Below are 6,000 nucleotides of genomic sequence, written 5' to 3' on the forward strand. Positions count from 1 at the left end.
GTGGGTAGGGAAGAATGAAGGACCTTTGGATTGTACAGAAGGGAGTGAAGGGAGAGGTGGGGTGGTGGGGATGGGAAAGACAGTAGATTGAGACAGACATTATTACCCTATATACATGTATGAAAAGAATTTTAAAAATATTTATCACTGTCAAAAAAAATTTTAAAAAAGAAAATAACTAGGAAAAGACACAAGCAACTGGCAATATTACACTGTTGTCATTCCAAACTCAGAAACTGAAAAAGTAAAAGGATTTTATTTGGGGTCTTAGGAATTACAATTTGGGAAGCATGGGTTCAGATAACCCTGAATCACTGTTCCAGAGAAGGCTCTGGGAACTTAAATGGACAAGCACATACAAAGCAGTGAAGATTCCTTTGTAGGGAACCTCTGTTGATATTGACAAAAATAACAACAAAAAACACAGGTGTGTTATGACAGGAGCTAACCAACAGAAAATAATATATATAATTTACATTAGAAATGTCCATAAAACCAGGATCATCTAGCTTCTCCATATGTATCTTGAGTCTCTGGAAACAATGCAATTATCTGCTCTAGATCCCTGCAATCAGAGGGTGAAGGTGACCGAAATTCACACTTATAGGCAGCAGTTTGAATCCTCCCTAAATCCTGCTTCCTGATGGCCTCCTGGCTCCTTTATGAAAAGCTCTTTCAATGAGGTTTTCATCATCATTTTCCCTTTCATTTTCACAGCAATCTTTCTATTGTGAACAATTTGCTGGGAGCCTAACCAAGTTCAGAATGGGAGGCGGGGGAGGACGCTACTGCCAGTGTTGATGGCTGGAGCTATCGCCAACATTTCAGAATCCATCTGCCCCAATCTTATCTTTTTTTTTTTTTTTTTTGCGGTGCTGGGGATTTGAACCCAGGGCCTTGAGACAAGCACTTTAACAACTGAGCTACATCCCCAGCCCATTATCTTTTTCTTGAGGCAGTGACTCGACCAAGGTTTTCGTTAGCTGTAAATATTGCTGTCTCTACCATAAATCTCTGCTGAAGATTATTAAGGGCAATAAACGTTTTTGCCAGGTGCCTAAAACTTCCTCTAATGAATGCCTAAAACAACAGATAGTACTGAACCCATATAGATTATGTTTTTTTCCGGTACATACACACCTATAAAAAGTTTGATTTTTAAATCAAGTACGATAAGAGATGAATAACTAATAAAATAGAACAATAATAACAATACACTATAATAAAAGTTATGTGAATATGGCTTCTTTCTCTTTCTCCCACTCTCCCTTTATAAATATTTTATTAAACTATTCTCACCTTCCTTCTTATAAAGATCAGAGATGAAATTCAAAAGAAGCACTTTACAGTTTTTCTTTTTTCTTTTTTGGAACCAGTGATTGAACCCAGGGTCACTTTACCACTGAGTTACATCCCCAATCCTTTCTATTTTTTTACTTTGAGACAGGGTCTCCCTAAGTTGCATAGGGCCTCACTAAGTTGCTGAGGCTGACCTCAAACTTGCCATCCTCCTGCCTCAGCCTCCTGAGTTTCTGGTATTACAGGCATGCATCACCACATTCAGCTACAGCTTATCTTTGATATATCTGATTTCGCTATGTGCTTTGGGGCCATTAGTACATAAAATAAGAATTGCTTGAATACCAACATGGGAATACTGTGATAGCCAATCTGATAACCCAAGTGGTTACTAAGTGACTGATGGGTGGGCAACATATATAGGGTGGATATACTAGACAAAGGGATGATTCATGTCCCAGGTAGGATGGATGAGCACAGCAAAAAATTTCATCATGCTATTCAGAATGGCACACAATTTAAAATTATGAATTGTTTATTTCTGGAATTTTCTCATTAATATTTTCAGAACACAGTTGATCACAGGCAACCAAAACTGTGGTAAGTGCAACTGTAGATAAGAGGTGGCATGTTAGTCAGTTTTTCATCACTATGACCAAAATACCTGACAAGAACAACTTAGAAGAGGAAAGATTTGTGTGGGCTCAGTTTCAGAGTGTCATGGAGGAGACATATCTCTGGAGAAGGGTTTGATGTGTTCCTCCAGAAAAGGGAGAACTTATTTGGCTTATGTCATAGAAAAGAATTTCAGCACACATCAGTCAGAGACATATACAGAGATTTATTTAGGAATGTAGATACACATTCAGGGAGAATGTGGACAATCTCAAACAAGAGATGTCTTTTGCGATAAAGCAAGGATACGCATCCAAGGGAGAATGCCAGCTCTTCTTTTAAAGGAATCTTGGTAAGTGCTGCGTATGGGAAGTTATGTAGGGATTCTCAGGATACCTAGGCTGATGTGTTCTTCAGTATCTGATCAATAGATGGTGCTGTCAAGTTCCTTAAATTATAGATTCATCAAGAGATTTGCTTAATCTACTTATTGAGGGGTTAATTAATAGTGCACAGGTAGATTTACACATTTCCCAAGAATTGTGGAGTAATAGGCCTGGGAAAGAGACTGACAAGGAGCAACAGGCCTGGAATTTCTGAATTAGGTTTTTATTTCCTCATCCCTTTTGTCTCCTTTCTAATTGTTTTTATTTCTTCTATCTACCTCAAAAGATTCAGCCATGGTCATCTGGCTCCATTTCTTTGGGCTTGACATGAAGCAGAACATCATGGCAGGGGCTATGGTGGAGGAAAGCAGCTCAGTTCGTGGTAGCAAGAAAGCAGAGTTGTGGGGAGAGGGTCCAGGGAGAAGATACACCTTTCCAGGGAATACTTTTAGTGACCTATCTCCTCCAAGTAGGTCCTAACTCTCAGTAGTCCATCCAGCCATCAATGGATTAATCCACTGATGAGGTCAGAACCTTGATGATCTAATCACTTCCCAAAGCTCCACCTCTGAGCATATGAGACTTTGGGGGACATTCCAGAACCAGACCATAACAAGGACTACTATATGCACTATAATTAGTACTAGTAGAATAACTATTAGAATTGCTAGATCAAAAAGTTATCGCCTTGACCAGGCACAGTGGCACACACCTGTAATCCTAGTGACTTGGGAGGATCGCAAGTTCAAAGCTAGCCTCAGCAATTTAGTGAAGCCCTAAGCAACTTAGCGAGACCCTGTCTCAAAATAAAATATATAAGGGGTAGAGGATGTGGTTAAGTGAACCCTGGGTTCAATCCCATCCCCCCAAAAACAAAAGTTAGTGCCTTGTAATTTTGATGCATATTGTCAAATCTGCCTCCAAGAAATTGTTTCAATTCTCATTCTCACCAGCAATATATAGGATGCCTTTTTCCTCTATATTCTAATGAATGACAGTGTGCAATAAAATGTTATCTTTTCCAAGTGGATGGGTTAAAAATAATATCTCAGCTGTGTACAGTAGCACATGCCTGTAATCCCAGTAACTTGAGAGGCTGAGGTAGGAGAATCACAAGTTTGAGTAATTCAGTTACTTAACAAGACCTTCAACAATTTAACAAGACCCTGTCTCGAAAAATAAAAAGGGCTGAGGATTTAGCTCAGTGATAAAAAAAATGCCTCTGGGTTCAATCTCCAGTAATGAAAAAAAAAAGGTCTGTTTTAATGTGTACTTTTCTTTTAAATGAGGCAGAATATTATATCAAGTATTTAAGAGCCATTTTAGTTATTTTTCTAGAACTTGCTTGATTTTTTTGTTGTTGTTCATTTTGTATTGGATTGTTGGGTTTTTTCTCTTACTGATTTGTGTTAAGATTTGGATCTGAAATGTCTCCCTATGGCATGTGTTAAATACTTGATTCCCAAGGCTCTAAACACATCAAGGAATTAATCCATTGATGAATTCATAATTGAATAGGCTATTGGGAGGTTGTGGAAGCTTTAGGCAGTGAGGCCTAATTGGGGGTAGGTCACTGAAGGCATATGCTTGAAGGGTTTATCTTTCCCCCTCCTCTACCCTCCCTCTCTCTCAATCTTTCTTTTTTCCTGCCTCCCATGAGGTGCACAGCTTTGTCCATTACCCTTCCCTCCATGATGCTCTGCCACATCACATGCCCAGAAACGATGGAGTCAAATGACTATGGACAGAAACTTCTGAAGCTGTGGGCCACAATAAATCTTTTCTCCTCTAAGTGTTTTTCTCTAGTGTTTTGTTTGTTTTTGTTTTGTTTTTTGTCACAGCAACAGAAAGCTGATTAAAACAATTTCACAATTTGGAGGAACTCTTGAACATTAGAGAAATGATGTCTTTGTAATATAAGTTGTAAATATGTTCTTCCTTTTCTTTGCGTTTTGAGTTCTGCTCTCCATTTTACATCCCCCATGTTCTAATAAAGTCATAAAATAAACATAAGCTTGGGAAAAGGGGGGCTGGTCCAGAATGGTCCAGAATGAAAAGCAAGCAGTTGAAGATATTTTTTTTTATCTCAGACAGCTTTAAGTACCCATTGAGATAATGCATCTGTTATGAACTGAATTGTGTTCCTCCAAAATTCATTAAAGCCTTAATCCTTCCCCCTCTGTTTGGATATGGGGTCTTTAAAGTAATTATAAAGATGAGACTCTTATCCAATAGAACTGGTTTCCTTAAAAGATGTGCATGTACAGAGAAAAGGCCATCTGCAAACCAAGTAGGAGGCCTCAGGAAAAAACAACCTTGCCAATACCTTCATCTAGGACTTCTAGCCTTCAGAAGTATGAGAAAATAAATCTATTGTTTGAGCAACGCAATCTGTGGTATTTTGTTATGGCAACCCTTGCAACTAATATAGCATCTTTGACCTCTCCCCCACATTCATCGATGTTAATGACTGACCCACTAGAGAAGTTCTTCCTCCTGGTTTTTATCCATCCTCAGCAACATAGTGAATTAAATCCAAGTTGTATTGTAGGATTAGTAGAAAGTGACTAAAAAGGAAAAGACATGTGTTCAGATGAGGATGTTTTTCAACAAAAAGTAATGTCTCAAATGCCAGTTTTAAAAATACAAGACTCTGCACATTGTGTTCATTCCCCAGGATATATGTTGAGCTAAGACTGAAGACAGCTTCAGTCTTGTTTCAGACCCAGCCAGGGGAGGAGTAAGTGTTCTTGGAACCATAGTAGAAGGATCATACTGTGCTACAACCCTCTCCCTGCATTACCACTATCTAAAGTATGAAATAAAATTTAGTCTTTCTTATGTGATTGAAGAATTTGCAAATATGTTGAAATGAAAATGACTTCACCCCAAATTTTCTAATTTTTCTTTCATATACTTCTTGGCAACCCTTCTTTGTTGTTGTCTTAGATACCTGTTAAGTTTGTAATAGGTAATCAGTGTTGGTCTTAATAACCCAGGCAGGAGCCAGGAAGTGAACTTTTTCTGTGGGACAAAAGGTAGAAGAGGACCAGTTGCAAACACCAACTGTGTTTGTGTCCCCATGTCTTACTTTTTCCCCTTATCTGTGTCAATCACACCCAAGTACTTAGTGCTTTAAACTCTTCAAATGCCATGTTTATACTTCTTCAGGTATTAGATGAAAAAGAATGTTTTTAGATAGTGTAGAATTCTGTTATCTCTGCTGTTTTCTAGGTAGGCCACAGAAATTGCACAGATGTTCAATTCCAAATTATACAGGAGGTATTCTATAATGCCCTGGGACTCAGGTTTTATAAAAGAAGCTAATTTTAATGAAATATTTTAGAAAGATCTTGTGCTAGATTTGCTCTGTTTGCCTACCTGATCCATCCTCTACATATCAACCCTGCTTTGTGGCCTGGGAGATTGGCTCTTGGAGGACTGCAAAACCTCACTTCCCCTCCCTTCTGGCATCCAGTTGATAACCAAGGGGCAGTCAGTATCAACAGGACTTCTCTTTGAATTCCCCTTAATATCACCCCTACTTCAAAGAAAGTTTAATGAGGGGATAATTTATAATCACACTTTTCAAGTATTCCACAAATTTCCTGCCAAAACCCTGACCCATATAGATTTCAAGAGGACCTATTTACCTTGATTATTATAAATAGTGTTTAAAATGAGTCCCTTCACTTCTTTC

This window comes from Sciurus carolinensis, chromosome 2, assembly GCF_902686445.1.
Source record: "Sciurus carolinensis chromosome 2, mSciCar1.2, whole genome shotgun sequence".
Classification (NCBI taxonomy): Eukaryota; Metazoa; Chordata; class Mammalia; order Rodentia; family Sciuridae; genus Sciurus; species Sciurus carolinensis.